This window comes from Thermobia domestica, chromosome 1 (assembly GCF_964235325.1).
Source record: "Thermobia domestica chromosome 1, izTheDome1.hap1.1, whole genome shotgun sequence".
NCBI lineage: Eukaryota > Metazoa > Arthropoda > Insecta > Zygentoma > Lepismatidae > Thermobia > Thermobia domestica.
Genome location: NC_137454.1, coordinates 29,225,839 through 29,242,735, shown reverse-complemented (window position 1 = coordinate 29,242,735; position 16,897 = coordinate 29,225,839). Strand labels below are relative to the sequence as shown.

The following is a 16,897-nucleotide window of genomic DNA, read 5'->3' as shown; positions in this document are numbered from 1 at the left end:
GTAAAGCCATCCCTCTGTCAATGTTGCCAGCTTTCATTTGGTCTCAAAGAGCAACTTCAGTTGGAATTTTCTTTATCATTATTTCATTTAGTAAAATTATTCAGAAATATTATCTATTATTCTTTTAAAAAGCAGCTTTGTGTTACGACACATCTATTATATTCCACATTTATATGCCTGTCCAGAAGTATTATAAGAAAAATATCGTACGTGCATTCACTATTTTGGAACTTGAAATATTATCGAAGTTGAGTCAACTTTGACCTTGCCTTAGAATTTCGCGAATTTTACAAATTTTAACAAATTTACGAACTAAACATATCTCAATACAAACAATAATTTGCTTTCTTATGTTCATGGTATATTAAAAAAAAAAAAAAAAACACATAATATAGGGTGGCCCAAAAGTAGGTATACAGTACAGTACTGATCAGCCCATTGCATGTTATATCATTTCTTATTGTTATTCATCAGGTAGACTTAGTTTCTTTATTATTTGTTATTAATTATTATTTGTTATTTGTTTTTTACTTACATCTTGAGCTCGGAAGAGCCGAAGCAAATAAACCCATAAACTAGAATGTTATACTTGATCAATGCAAAGGTGTTTACCTACTTTAGCGCCACCCGTAATTAAACGTGAAAATCGAGTGCCGCAGTTTATAGCTTATAACAGTCGAGACAGAATTTTCCTGACAAAATTCGAGTCGAGACTCGGCTCTTCCAATACAAAATACACATTTTTTGAGTCGAGACATCACTTTTACACCACATTTTCGAGACGAGACAGCCACAAATTTTGTCTCGTGCGTATCCCTATTACTGCCAGTGTGGTAGCAGTCGCTTTTATGTAGAGGTTGCGAAGACAGTATTTTTAGCGCTGCATAGAATATGCTATCATAACCGGCTAGATTAGATTATCAACTTAAAACAATTAGGGAATAGCCATAAATGGCCCAGTAAAATATTAATTTTGAAAATCGATAAATGGGGACAATGTGTGTCCCAACGAGTGTCCGGTCGGGACGCGGGACAATTAAGTCAGAAATCGGTACAGTCCTGACAAAATCGGGACGGTTGGCAACCCTAAGTACGGCCCTCAACGCCAGTAGTCCTCTGTCAGTGGCCCACAGCCAGGCCCGTATCCAGGAGGTCTAGGGGGCCGCCCCCCTAAATTTTTGCTGTCCCCCTAAAATTTTCAGGGTAGGCTTGCAAATAAACTACAATACGGTGATGAACTATCATATGGTTGGATCGGGCCCCCCTAACTTCAACCGGGCCCCCCCTACATTTTTGGGCTGGTACGGGCCTGCCCACAGTCTGTCTCAACTTGCACATGCCTGGTTTAAAGCGTTATGGGAAAAAAAATTGAAACATTTCATATCAAACTTCTATCACCCCCCCAAAAAAAAACTATTTACGAAAAAAAGTAACGAGTAACTCGTTAAGTAGATATATTGAATTTTGTTATTTCTATGTCATGGTTGTTAGCCTAATTGCGACATTTCTGTAACATTTTCGCTCAACTCAGGTTAAAATAATTCTTTGATATCTATGTAGAAATGTTTTGGCTAATAAGAGAACCCTTTTCTTTTCTCTCCAATTCGAAATGTTCTAATTACACAGATTAATCACCGCGTGACAGAATCGAAAGCGCCTTGTTTTTAAGAGCATCGCTAATTTCTGCAAATGTCAGCAGCTCCTCCCGTCTGTGGTCACACGACCTTAAAACTGTTGTAATAATTAGTCCGTGTTATTTGCAGAAGGTAATGTTATATAATTATATTAGGATTTTAATTCAAGAGGGCCTATTCATTTCGGCGTTTGTTCTTTCAAGTCTACTAGATTTAATGGCATCTTTTTTAATTGGCGAATTTTATGATCCGTGTAAAACATTAAAGACGACATAAAAACCAGGAGTCAACGTGTTTTGACTTAAAAAAAAAGAAAAAAAAAGAATTGGAAGCAAGTATGTTGAATTTACGTGAATCTATTACCAACGATACTAATGAAATGTTTGATTGACGTAGCAGTGTTCCCATCTGATTAAGAAACTTACTGACAAGTCAGATAAACAGTGTATCTAAAACCTAATTGGCAACGTTGCCCACAAGGCTAGATTTGGGGTTGTCTCCTCTCGAAAAGTGTCTTGAAATTGCCTCGTCTCAGAAAGTATATGTATATGTTTTTATTGAAAGAGTTCTGTCTTGTCATGGACATTCTGTCTCATCTGTATTAATCATCAGATCTGAGATTGTCCCCATCGAATGCGCCGCGGTGGCTCAGTGGTAGAGCGTTCACCACTGGTGCTTGGGGTCCCGGGTTCGATCCCAGCCCCCGCCAAGTGAACTTTGTGGTGGACAAACACCGTGTGCGTGGGTTTTCTCGGGGTTCTCCCGTTTCCTCCCACTTTCTTCATTCCACCATTTCATTCATTACTCATCATCACCGTCTCCTTTAGCCTCACCGGCATAACCGTGGGACGTAAAACTCAAAGATTTCATTTCATTTTTTTCCCCATCGAATGCGGTGGAAGCAAATTCGTTGGTAAAGACATCTAGCGGTGAAATAAATAAGCCTTAGTTAATTTTACGCTTTGATCACATTACATTGTAATTGTTGCTATTGCCAAGTTTCGTCTACATGAAGGTAATTCGGGGGCACGGTGGCTCAGTGGTACAGCGCTTACCTCTCTGGTGCATAGGGTCCCTGGTTGCAACCCCGGCCAAGTAAGTTTTTTTTGCCCCTGTGGGCAAGGGCGCCAATTTCTCTGTAAATTTGGGGGGGCATTCAGATGCAGAAGATATATATATATATGAGAATTTTAAGACAAATTGCATTCAAATTATGTCAAATATTGTATATTCATAAATACTATAGAGGGGCCCACATGAGCTTTTGGGGGACCCGGGCCTCCAGGATCGGCGCCCTTGCCTCGAGGTACTTCTGTTTCCTCCCACATTCTCATTCCACCAATTCTTCCATCATCATTCACTTGCTTTAATCATTGTCTCCGTTAGCCTAAAGGGCATAATCGTAGGACGTTAAACTGAGAGATTTCATTTTTCATTTCATTTTATGAAGACTGATTCTATGGAAATTAAAATCGAGTGCATATTTGCATTGAATCATTTGTAGTTTATCATATCATAGGCTTTGGTTATATATGCGTAAGGTAACCAATATACAGGGTCAGTCCTTAAAGTAGAAGGACTGAGTGAATTAAAAATAAGATATTGACAGAAATAACACTTACGCTTAATATTCTTCAAAATATGATCCTCCTACATCCACACACTGCTGCCAGTGAGATTTCCAGTTTTCATACGCTTCCTGGAAGGCGGAAACTGGAATGCTGTTCAGCTGCTACGGCATGTTGTAATGCTTCCACCGAGCCGTGATGATGCCCTTTCAGGATGGTTTTGAGGCGGGGGAAGAGGGAAAAGTCTGGTGGGCAAGGTCGGGACTGTGGGGTGGCTGAGGCAAGGTTGCAATGTTATGTTGGGCGAGACACGCCACCACTCGGAAGGCTGTGTGGCTCGGTGCATTGTCATGATGCAGTCGCCAGGAGTTGGCGATGGCTGGGCGGACGCGGACGATGCGTTTCCTCAGCCGTTCCAGGACCTGGAGATAAAAAACTGCATTGATACTCTGTTCGTGTGGAACAAATTTCCTGTGGATCACTCCTTGTGAATCGAAAAAGCAAATGAGCATGGTTTTCACTTTTGATTTCGTCATACGCGTCATTTTGGGGCGTGGGGAATTTCGGGTGTGTCATTCCGCGCTTTGACGTTTGGTCGCAGGGTCATGCTCAAACGTCTACGTCTCGTCCCCAGCCACCACATTGTCTAACAAGTTTGGATTTTCACTCACTTCTTCGAGAAGGTCCTGGCAGATCCGTTTGCGAACGTCCTTTTGCTCACCTGTCAGCACTCGCACCACCAACTTTGCACAAATTTTCCTCATTTTCAGTTGTTCGTGCACAATTTCGTGAACTTGGGTTTTAGCAATGTCAAGTTCATTGGCAATCATGCGAACAGTTATTCTTCGGTCACTGTCCAGCAAATTCTTCACTCTTGCAACATTTTCCTCCGTTTTGGAGCTCGAAGGTTATCCTGACAGTGCAGCGTCTTCAACTTCTTCTCTCCCCTCCCTAAACAGCTTGTGCCACTCAAACACACTCGATTTTCCAATGGCGTTATCACCGGACGCCGTCTTGATCATTTCATGATCTCTTTCCCAGTTTTACCAAGCTTCACGCAAAATTTGATGCCGTAACGCTGTTCCAAAAGATTAGCCATGACGCAGCGTGACGAGGGTCACTCGCAGAGGTTACGATGATGAGCGATCTTTACCCTGCTATGGCTGGCAGCCGACTGGAGCTGCTTCCTGTCTTTCCTTAGACCCACCTCAACCAACAACAGGTGGAGTAACCGCCGTCAGTCTGTAAAAAGAAAAGAAAAAAATCAGTCATACTACTTTAAGGACTGGCCCTGTATGTCAATTGAAAATTTGAAATGGTTTGTGCTCGTGTAAAATTTATAACACATCATAAATGCTGTCAATGAGTAAAAGTCAACTTTATTAATTTATAGAACAGTTTTATTTTTATTAAAACACACGCATTTTAGTGTCATAAAAATTTAGTGCATTGTAGCGCTCAACAACATTGGCAAAGAGTATATCTCATGTTGGATATATTTCTCGGTACGGTAAAAATACGATTATACGTTAATAATATTGCATAATTCCTTTTATTATTTCTTCTTCTACTTCCAATAACTCTTCTAATTACTCAGATATTTTTTTTCATTCTTCTCCATATCCACACTTAAAAGTTATCTTGTTTGTGTTTTTATGTACTATTTATCATAGATGCTTAATTTCAAAACCATATTCGGACTTTTGCTGTCTGTATTTTACGTCTATTGTGTCGATAGTTTCCTCTTGGCTGTGTGTAAAGTGTACGTGCCTTTGACGCAGGAGAACCGGGTTCGATTCTCGACGGGAGCTCATGTGTTCCGGATCCCACGTTAAGTTGTAGATCCACGTCTCATATAGCTTCGTTGCTGAAAGGGGCGCTAAATTCAAATCAAACCAAAATCAAACCAAAGCCTATTATGTCGAATATTTGTTGGAAAATAACAGAACAGAGGAATTATTATTATTATTAAATATTCTGCCTGTTGCCAAATCCTTTACTAATAAGGATTTATTTATTTAATTATTTACTTCTTTTTTTTTTTAAAAAAAAAAATAGGTTTGGGCCTGAAATATGTTTCTTTCACATTTCTCGATCTTCAGCTTCCTCTTTTAACTCTCAATGTGTTCTTCTGTTTTTCAAGTCATCGATCATTTGTGTTCTTCTTCCTATCCCTCGCTTTCCTTCCATCTTTCCTTCTGTAGCGGTATGAAGAAGACAGTTTCTTCGCAAGATGTGTCCAATACAATTGTCCTTCCCACAATGGATGCTGGTAAAAGCGTCCTCTTCTCTCCTATCCGTTTTAAAACTGGTTTGTTACTCTCTCTCTCTCTGTACATTTTATCTTCTCTATCTCCCTCCAACATTACATTTCAAAGCTCTCTAAATATTTCTTCTCTAACTTCTGTAATGTCCAGGTCTCTTAACCATACAATCCAGTACTCCATATAGGCCTACAGCACTTGACTAGCTTTTTCATCAGGACAATATTAAGCCTGCTATTTAAGAGTGATCTTTTCTTGTTGAATGCTTCTTTGGCTGTGGCAATTCTTAACTTAATCTCTTTGGTGCAGTAAACTCTCTCATCAAAATACTTCCCAGATACTTGAAATAATCGACATATTCAAGTTCTCTTTGTTCTACTCTGACCCGAAAGAGTGCGTTTCCAGGAAATATTTTCGTGACTTTCGATTTTCAATGTTGATTTCCATTTCATATAGTTTCCCAGTGTCAAGGAAGAGTGGGTAACTTAGTTTGTAGTAGAGCTTTTCGAATAGAACACACAAAAACAAATGTTGTGAACGTCAGAGATAAATTGTTTGAAGGAACTAGCACACACTGTCATTTTACACGTGTATCTAAATTAAGAACAATAATTTAACGTTTATCATTGATTCAACTAAAATACTCAGAAGATTTCTGTCAACATGGTCTCATTCCGTACCAAAAGAATTTTAATTGTTTGATGAGCTTTCTCTGGATCAGGTGGACAAAAAATGTCTTCGTAAATAAAGCACTCCGATGGGTACGAAAGTGCTAAAGCATTTCAATAGCGAGAAACAACTGACAAACGTAACGCGATGGAGGGAAAAGAAATATATTATCGAACTTTTTTTTTCCTACGTAGTGTGAGAAACATAGCTATTATGTAACTCTTTTTGTTTAATATTTTGACACTGTTGACCGAAAAGCTTACATTTGTATATTGAACATTCATTGTTTTTTTTTTTTTTTTTTTTTTTTTTTGAAATGTTTTTCTTAAATACTTATAGAATGTATGTAACCTACCCAGATGGTAGAAAGCTTTGTATATCCAGTAGCTTTGTCGTCGATGATGGGATGGTATGCTTGTAATTTAGGCAACAGATCAAGGGCAGGAGGTTTGACTTGCGCCAAAATTCATACCGCCCCTTTCCACCTGCAAAGAAGACTAGTAAATCTTCCATGGCTTCGTAAGCGTGGCGTTTCTTGCGTGGGTTTCCTTTGTAAAGCACGAGTACATGTGTTTGTCCTGCTTACTAAATAGACGCAGTTTAATGTCTCGCATAGTTTTCATCGATTCGTGGTGAATGGTTGGTTATTTTTGAAATTAGGTATGTGAGCTTCTAGGGCGCGGAGAATTTATTCATGTATTAATTAAATTTAATTTGAATACTACTATGATGTATAGATCTTACTAGTTAAAGGGACTCAGCTTGCTATATTTTTCCTACAGTTGGGGGGGGGGGAAGGTAGGAGAGATTGCACTGGTGGGTGATTTACTTATTTGTTTATTTAATAACCAAACTAAATCTCCCGTATCTGGGTCTATACAAAAGTAAAACCCACTGATTTAGTTCCTGATCAGGGCCAGCTCTACCGTATGTGCAACACTTGCGTTTGCACTGGGCGGCAAAATCTGTCATATCTATAATATTTAAAATAAATATTTCTTGTTGGAAACAAACTTCATGATGATGGTACTTAAATTTACTATGCTAGCCTTCTATTTGAACACTACATTCATAAATCATATTTAGGTCGCATTAGTTTGTCACATGGACAGTGCTAAAACAAATAGTCAAACAAATCCCAGCATGAATTGCTTGATTGCTGTCAAATACAAGAACTCAGTTCTCAAACAGTAGCGAACACCTGTTCCATTTATTTAGTAATCGCAGTTTTGATATAAAAACTAGTCTCATTTTTGTCGCAAAGAAGTTCCTTATCATTGAAGGTGGGAACAAGTTTTTTTTTAAAAAAAAAGAAAGAAAAAAATTTAACAGGTTTAGAAGGAAAATCAAGAAATACAGATAAAAAAACCTAGTTGCACTGGAATTGCAAACTGATATATTGAGATTGAAGCTCGATATTGAATTCTGTAAAAAGGATTACCATCTTTCCTGTGCAGGTGTGTTTCTTTTATCTTAAACTAACACAATAGATTATTATTTAAAGAAAAAAACAGACACAGCGAGATTGTATTAGTAGTGTTTAGACCTTTCTGACTGTGAGTGCTCTTTCCCACACCTTCGCTGTTCATGATGGGGTATTATACTTAAAATCATGGCTTTTAAGATTTTTCCTTTCTGGAGAAAGGGGAAGGGGGTAGCAAATAATGCCATTGCAAGGGGCAACAAATTGTCTAGGGCTGGCCCTGTTCGTGATACACTCACCAGATCTCCGTAACAGTTGAACTTCGGATTTTAAATTTTGAACAAATGTTCTCTATAAATCCTTTCGCTACACTAACCCCCATATTTCTAAACTTTAGTGAAAGAAATTAAAAGAAGGAGTTATTTTTAAAAAAAAATGAAAAGTGAATAAGATAATATTAGCAAAATCCTCTTAAATAAATTAAACATTTTGCCCAGAGCTTTGGGTACCCAGTAGTAGCACCATTTCAGGTGTTGCTGGACAAGACGATCCACCAATATAGGTAGTTCCACGTTTTTCTTTAGTATTTAGCTGTATAATTGAAATTCACATATCAAACTCAAGGGGACAATTGCCCCATAACTCCCTAAATGATGCGTGTAGTACGCAGTTCTTAACGTCTCAGGCGCTGCAATATAAAAATAGGTTTTGTAAACAACAATCAGTTTATTTAAATAGCATATTATAAATATATCTGGCTCACCTGCTAAATGTTTTATGTACATCATTGCCTTTACATTAATAAAAAAAAGTATGTACAGTACATTATTAATATAATTTATAAGTGCAAAATAACCATTCAAAAGGGTCTATCATATGCGACCTTCTTGGCAAATGGACATTGTCAATATGGCCTTTAAAACAACAACAACAAAGTTCTCCATCCGTGGAGTAAATAATAATCCATAACTGTGAAAAATATAATAATCAGGAGTGTTTGATCACGAGTATCCTTTGCTCTTACTATCTGAAAGACTGAGAAAGCCTTCGTTGACATAAGACAATCCACTTCTGTATAAGGAGCAGAGTACATAAACCATAAAAATTAAATTTTTCCTGAACTCTGAATCTACTGAAAAATGAGGAAGATTTGTTTACGTATTCTCTAACTCAATACAAATGTTTCCTCAATAAGGGAGAAAGAACACGCGATTGTCATGTAAACATTGTGGTTTGTATCAAGGAGTTGTTTGAGCAATAATGTCAAAATACTTTCCTGAGACATACCACGATTTGGGGAATAAATTGCTATATCATTTATGGAGAATTGAGCTAATACTTTTTTTTTTGGTTTGTTCAGGTAATGGGTACATAAAATGTTTAAATGGCAGTATTTCTGTTCCACAAAACGAAAGTAATGCTTTACCGAATAACTTGAAGATAATGAATTGTATTGAATAACTTCAAGGTAATGAATTTTATTGAATAACTTCAAGGTAATGAATTTTATCGAATAACTTCAAGATAATGAATTTTATCGAATAACTTCAAGATAATGAATTTTATTGAATAACTTCAAGATAACGAATTTTATCGAATAACTTCAAGATAATGGATTTCATTGAATAACTTCAAGATGATGAACTTTATTGAATAATTTAAGGTAATGAATTTTATTGAATAACTTCAAGATAATGAATTTTATCGAATAACTTCAAGATAATGAATTTTATCGAATAACTTCAAGATAACGAATTTTATTAAATAACTTCAAGATAACGAATTTTATCGAATAACTTCAAGATAATGAATTTCATTTAATAACTTCAAGATGATGAATTTTATTGAATAATTTAAGGTAATGAATTTTATTGAATAACTTCAAGATAATGAATTTTATTGAATAACTTCAAGATAATGAATTTCATTGAATAACTTCAAGATAATGAAGAACATTAAAAATTTATAAAGTGGGACAGCATCTGGAAAATTCTATTACATAAACTAATAATTGTTTCCAAGTCCTTTTGTATAGGGTAAAAATGTGGATACTCAACAATTCTGACGTCATAAACTGTGCACTCAAATTTCTGGTCCATAAGAAAGGGTTTTCTTCCAAAAAGAATGTAGAAGCTCTTTCAAATCTCATGGGAGGACAATATTCAGATAGATCTCACATCATATAGAAATATTAAGTAGAAACTGGATCCAGTTGGGTAAGGACAGAAGTCAATGGGAAGTTTTTGTGAATGTGGCATTGAACTTCCGGGTTTCATAGGCCATACAGTTAGTTAATTAAGAAAAGATTTCGAAATGTTTATAAGTTTTTAAAATAACATTTGTGGGTACTACCTGGCTGACTTTTTCCATTAAAAAAAAATCTTGTCTGTTTCCTAAATTATTCACAAATATTAAAAAAAAAAATGGATGTGAGCTTAACGAAGAGTCGAATATTGTATTGTCAACGGAAAAGTAAAGAAATTTTGAAGCAAAAATCCGTAAAATTTTTCCCTATTTTCGAATATTACTTTCATAAGTGTGATAATGCAATTTAAATGTAAAATACTATATGCATACATTCTCTTCTTGGTAGAATTTTAATAAAGTAAAAACAACCTTTAGTTGTTTTCTGGAGCTCTGAGTCGCGAAAAACTTAACGTGTTGCAATCTTAACCAAAACCTTCTGTTAAATGATATTACAGGGCCGTTGGTCACTGCGAGATGCTGATTGGAAATTGAAAATACAAATACCATGATAAAGAAACACATTTGAATATTGTTCATGCATGAAATAAACTGTTCTCGAACGAAATACACTTATTAAACAGAATAGGTTAAAAACAGCGTTTAGGACTGAAAATAAAATTTCATATTCCTTGTTTCATACTAGAACGAAAGGTAATATTATAATTTGGAGATTATGAAGTGTTGAAACACTATGAAATAGAGTGGTAATGTTTCGGAAGTGCTTTTGGGCTGGTGAGATTGAAATGTCCGTTTCTCCAAAAACGAACATTTCAATTGCACCAAACCAATATTTTCCTTTGAGAATTTTATCATAATAATGTTACAACGGCATGAAGCTTTCAAGTTGTATTTCTAAGCTGAAAATACCATGAATTCTTTTTTCTTACTACTCTAGTAAGTAGAAAGTCTTAATGTTCAAGGGTTATAAATGTACTTCAACTTTCAATATTTCCCTTTTGTTTTATAGTTACGTATTTTAATATAACCGAGGAATACTAGACATGAATATTCAGTTTATCATGAAATCAGAAGGTTAAGTAGTATCACGATCACGGCAAATTTCCATGTATTTTGTTTTCACCACATTTACATCTAAATCCGTGCCCCCTCAGGTGTTACATAAAACCTTTGCATTTCCTTCTAAATTAGATTTGATTTGATTTGATGTTTAGCAGCTCCCGCTGGGAAGCAAATCTGGATCCCCCACGCTTGAGGCGCGTACGCTAACCGCTTAGCCAGGAGGGAGCTCTCATATCCAGGGAGGGGCTTTCTATTGTCCTCATATAATCTCCTGTCAGAATGGCATCATTAGCGTAAGTCATAAGCTGGCAAGTGTCATTCATAGTGTTGCCATGAGACGAGACAGAACTCTTTGAGACGAGACAAGTCGTGAAATGTCTCGTCCCATCTCGTGTCTCAAAAATACAAACACAGTTTTTGAATTTGTTTAAAAATTTATTAACTCGGAATAAATTACTTGTCTTCGAAATGTATACTAGCGTTCATTATTTCAAATGAGAACTATCATACAAAGAAGAGGGAATATCTAAAGTTATTTTTAAAAACTTATTTTTACAAACAGCTTTCGTTTCCATTTTTCAATCGATTCAAGTTTAATTATTTAGTGGTAGTGCTCCAGATTCAATGAGTTGAATTGATTTTGAGTTTAACGTCATTTTAGCAGCGAGGCTATGTGAGACGGGACCTACTGATTAACGTGAAATCCAAACATGAGCTCCCGCCAGGAATCGAACCCGGGTCTCCCACGCCAAAGGCGCATACGCTAACCGCTTAGCCACGAAGGAGCTCTGCTCCAGATTCAAGTATAATATGCTAAAGCTTTCATTGAGATCAGTGTTACAGAAAATTTTATTACGGGGCCTAGTGAGGATATCTATGTATAAAAATCCTGTTATAGAAGTACAAGTTCTCTTAATGTAGTTTCATCAGTATCTAACCATTGTTTCATGATTTTTCTCGTTCCGAACAAAGACAGAAACATGTGTCAATCTTTTTCGGTACTGAGTTTTGAAAGGAAGCTGGTTTGACAATAAAATTTAGTTTCTTTTTTATTGTTTTATGATTTTATTCGAACCTGTCATTTTTTAAATCGGAGAGTCACATAGGCCTCCTCATTTGTTGAAGTGGCGCTCAGAGGTTCTTGTAAAAAAGGATTTTAGAATAAGTAGTGAAGGCTTGCCTTTCGACTGTACCGGCGGTATTGACAAATATTAATGTCGTAGAAATACATTACCGGTTCAGTCGAAACTAAGCAATCGTTGTTTTAAGATTGTAGTCGTGTTGTGTGTGGTGCTGTTAACCAAACTAAACTTGGTTAAAAGTTGTAATTTTAGGTACTTGGCATAACATTTTTGTGGACCTCAGCCGCTCTAGTGTTGCCACAAGACGAGACGAGTATATCTTTTCGAGACGAGACACGAGACGAAACAAACTTTGCACGAGATGAGACGAGACAACCTAAAGTCTCGTCTCGTGGCAACACTAGCTATTCAGCTCTAAGCCCCTTTTACTGTCATCAATTCTGTTTGCAGCGTACTCCAGAACAAAACTGAATAATAATGGTGACAACGCATCTCCTTGCGTCAGACCATTTTCCATGTGAAAGCTTGTGAACAAGTATTTCTCTTCTCAGACTTTACTTTTAGTGTCATCCAGAAGCTTTTTTTGGTAGATCAAATCCTCCTAATTGAGTTATAGGCCTTTCTGAAATCACTAAATAATTGGGATGTTGTATTCCCGAGAATTTGGCGAATGGTAAATACTGTGGTCGATTTCACCTAAATCTGCACTGATAATCTCGAACAATTTCATCTGCCTATGGGTCAGTCTTGCTAACAAAATGTTTGAGAGGATTATATAGGATGTTAACAAAAAGAGATATGCCTCGATAATGATAACATTCAGTTTTACCGCCTTCTTAGAGAAAATTATTGACGTTAAGAAATAGCAGATATCACACAAAATCAACAGATATATTTTGTGTTGGATATAAGTTTCGTATTAACCTTTAGAGAATCCCGACAAGAATAACACAAAGCAGTAAAGGAGGGAATAAAAGCGATCAGGTTTCTTCAGAGAGAAAGCGAAGAGGGAAAGAATGAATGAGGAGTTTGATGCCTCTTGTTTTGATTCGGGGCTATAAAAATGTTGACTGAATGAACAAGGGTTGTGTTCGTTTTCTCTCTAATCTCTTTCATGTTGGCGGCGTTCGAGAAAGAGACATGAAGAAGTTGTTGCTGCAGTCAATAGCGTAGTTTGGAAGATCAAACTTTATCTTATCCTATAATTTCACATATTTTCAACTTAACTATTCTATAGTTAGTGTATGTGCGTAATTCAAAGATATTTAATTAACTTGAAGAAGAGGCATGTTGTTGATTATTTAATGAAATGATTTCTTTATGTATAGTGTTCCGTCTTCCATCAAGACGCCATTGAGTCACAAATGATAGAATATAGGTAGAAACAAAGTCAACTAGGCTCAGAAATCCCACAGGATTTTTTTTCCGAGGGGTGGGGGCAAAAGACCGATACAAAGCGCAGTCACGAACATATACGCCTTGTAATATTTCATGAAAGATGAGCATTATTGACGTGCATTGCAAAATTTTATTAATTACAATAAATATATTAAATATTGTAGTGCGAGTAAGTAAGCAAATCTAATATGTTTTGACATGTATTTCGAACAATTGAACCCCTTTCGGAAATTCAGGTTGAGGGGCAATTGCTTTGTCTTCTCTTCACTGTCGGCGCCGATGGCCAGGGCCTATATATTAAAGCTATTATTGGGTATTCGTTTGTTAGAACTGATAAGAACTCTGGAATAGTCTCAAGATTCGAATCCGAGAGCTCTCAGTCGCTTGATAAATGCAACGATAACAGTATTTCCTAATTATACATTTGAAACAACTTTCGAAATATACAGAAGAATATAGTGTAAAAATTTAAAAAAAAAAAAAGAAAGGCTGATTATGTTAAATGAAATCACCATGAAAATTCTCAGAATAAATTAAGAATACTCTAGAAAATGCAAACCAAATTTTGAATAGGGAAGTGAGTAAATACTAGATAACTTTTATCTATAAATAAAAAAAATGTGAATATTCTTCGTTGGATTGCATATACAAGAGACGAGATAGGGCTCTCCTAATAGAACTAGGTACACTTTATGAGACGAGATATCAGCCTCACGACACGCTTTAGAGACGAGACAGCTACAACTCTTATCTTCTAGGTAACCGTAGTTTACCACTTACGATGTTTATTTTAAGCAAAACAGTATACTAGATCACTAGGTCTAGAAAGCTTGTGATACGCAGGGCGATGTAGGGCGATGTAGGGCGCTGACCACGTGTTAGTTGCCAACTTGGACGTAATCCAGCCGGTCGCTAACAGATGGCGTTCGAGCGTCTATAAGAATGTAATGTTATTAGGATCACGCTAGTAAGCCTTATAAGAATATAATGTTATTTGGATTACGCTAGTGGGTCTCATAAGTTTGTTATATTATTAGAATCACGCTATTCAACCTTATAAGATTTTCATGTTGTAGGGTTATGCTAGTGGACCTTATAAGATTGTAATATTATTAGGATCATGCTAGTGAGACTTATAAGATTGTAATATTATTAGAATCACGCTAGTTTGCCTTATAAGATTGTAATGTTATTAGAATCACCCTAGTCAATCTTGTAAGATTGTGATGTTTTTAGAATCACGCTAGTGGGTCTTGTAAGATTGTAATGTTATTAGGATCACACTAAAAACATAAGATAGTAATGTTATTAGGATCACACTAATGGGCCTTATAAGATTGTCATGTTACGTATTAGGATCATGCTATGGGCCTTATAAGATTGTCATGTTATTAGGATCACCTAGAGTTGCTAGGTTTTCCGGGACGGTCCCGATTTTCAATAAAAGAAATAACTGTCCCCAAAAAGCCTTTCGGGACACCTGTTTGTCCCGGTTTTCGTTCTTCAAATTGAATAAAATTCAATCCGCAAGAACCAGTATGTCTCACCTGAAAACGGAAGGTAACATTTCTGACTCAAATGATGACGCAATAAAGAAAAAAAAACATATCTTCAATCATAAATGGGAGAGTGTATCGCAATTGGTGCAATATTTAGGGACTGTTAAACACAAAAGGGGATTTATGATTTAATTTCTGGGCTTTCGGCATCTAAGGCCATTGAGCCCGTCACGTTTTGAGGGAGGACATCCGTCGGCGAGCATAACTATCAGGGGAAAGGGAATCGGAATTCGGAATAAGGAGCAACAGGCAGCTCTCCTTATGTTACCTTTTCACATTCTTTATACATCCTTTGTAGGGCTTCATTTGTGGTAACTGTATATAGAATGAACTGGAAAATTGTGAGTACTAACCTGGAAAAGACAGATAATTAATCGATTCTGACTAAATGAGTAGGAACCGTGAAGTTATAATATATAGCCTGAGATTGGTGCCCCGGTTTTTCGCTTAGAAAATCTGGCAACTTTAGGATCACGTTAATGGGCCTTACAAGATTGTAATGTTATTAGGATCACACTAGTGGGCCTTATAAGATTGTAATGTTATTAGGATTACACTAGCGGGCCTTATAAAATTGTAAGGTTATTAGGATCACTCTAGTAGACCTTATAAGATTGTAATGTTATTCTGATCACGCTTATGGGCCTTATAAGATTGTAATGTTATTATTCTCACTCTATGGGCCTTATAAGATTGTAATGTTATTAGGATCATTCTAGTAGACCTTATAAGATTGTAATGTTATTCTGATCACGCTGATGGGCCTTATAAGATTGTAATGTTATTAAGACCATGCTAGCGAGCCTTATAAAATAGTAAGGTTATTAGGATCATGCTAGTGAGCCTTATAAGATTGTATTATTATTAGGATCACGCAAATGCGCCTTATAAGATTGTAATGTTGGTACGTCTACCTGTTACTCCATACGATAACTCTTGAACGCAGACGATTTTTTTTTTTTTTTGTGTGTGTGTGTGTGCAATAAACATTTAAAGGGATTATCTCGACTGAACTTGTTAATGCACTCAATCTGTTGACATCTTAATGCGTAACGGCGACTTTAACTGAGCCTATTTATATTCCATTGATTCATTCATAAAAATTGTAGATACGTTTCGCATAATGATAATAATGCAACCCTCAAAACAAAAATTACCGGTTGCATATACATCTAGGCGAAAATATTTTGATATTCTTAATCCTTCTTATAAACGCAAGTCAATTCATTGATAAATGTACATTTCTCATTATCCTTTTTACCATCTTTAGCAGAATATTTTTTTTAATTTCAAAAAACTGCTTAATGATTTCTAAGGCTTACTTCATACATGTACATAAAAGTATATGTCCATTAGAGGTCTGCACGGGCCGGAATTTTTAGCCCGAGCCCGGCCTGAACTCGTGCGATAATTAGATAAACCCGAAATAAGCCCGAATTACAGAAACTTAATAACGAATGCAAAATTGCATTTTTATTTACAGCAAGTAGAGCTTTAATTTTGAAGTTGTGCTTTAAAAGTTCTCCAGAAAGAACGGTTCAATAAATACCATTATACAGTATATTTACAAAGTTAGACCCAAAAGGGCTCGAGAAATATGCTTTTTTTTTTTTTTTTAATAATTTACCGGGTCGGGCTTAAGCCCGTGGACTCGGCCCGAGCCTGCGCAGACCTTTAATGTCCATTATTTGGTATAATGCAAAATATGAGCTTAAACTTCCCAGGCCAGTAGCATTTTACTAACAACTTAAGATGAAACATCGGACCTATAGAAAAGCTTTTATTTACTTTAGTGATGCCAACCCATGAGAAAATCCCATTTTGTGAAATTTTAACATTAATTTTTCGAATAGTGATAAAGGAAATTCTAGTCAAAATTAGAAGCATATATGGGATTTTTCATATATTTAATTCATCAATGTCAATTAAATTCTCTATGAGCGGGAAGTAGGCTAAGCAAAGGCGCCAATCCTGGGGGGCCGAGGGGGCCCGGACCCCCCAAAGCTCATGTGGGCCCTTCATTTTATTTGTAA

The 16,897-nt window shown here is 36.3% G+C and overlaps 1 protein-coding gene across 1 annotated transcript in view; it reads left to right on the top strand.

The window, feature by feature from the left end:
• Positions 1–16,897, top strand: part of LOC145684067 (uncharacterized) — a 457,866-nt gene that overhangs the window by 94,691 nt on the left and 346,278 nt on the right. The window lies entirely within an intron of this gene.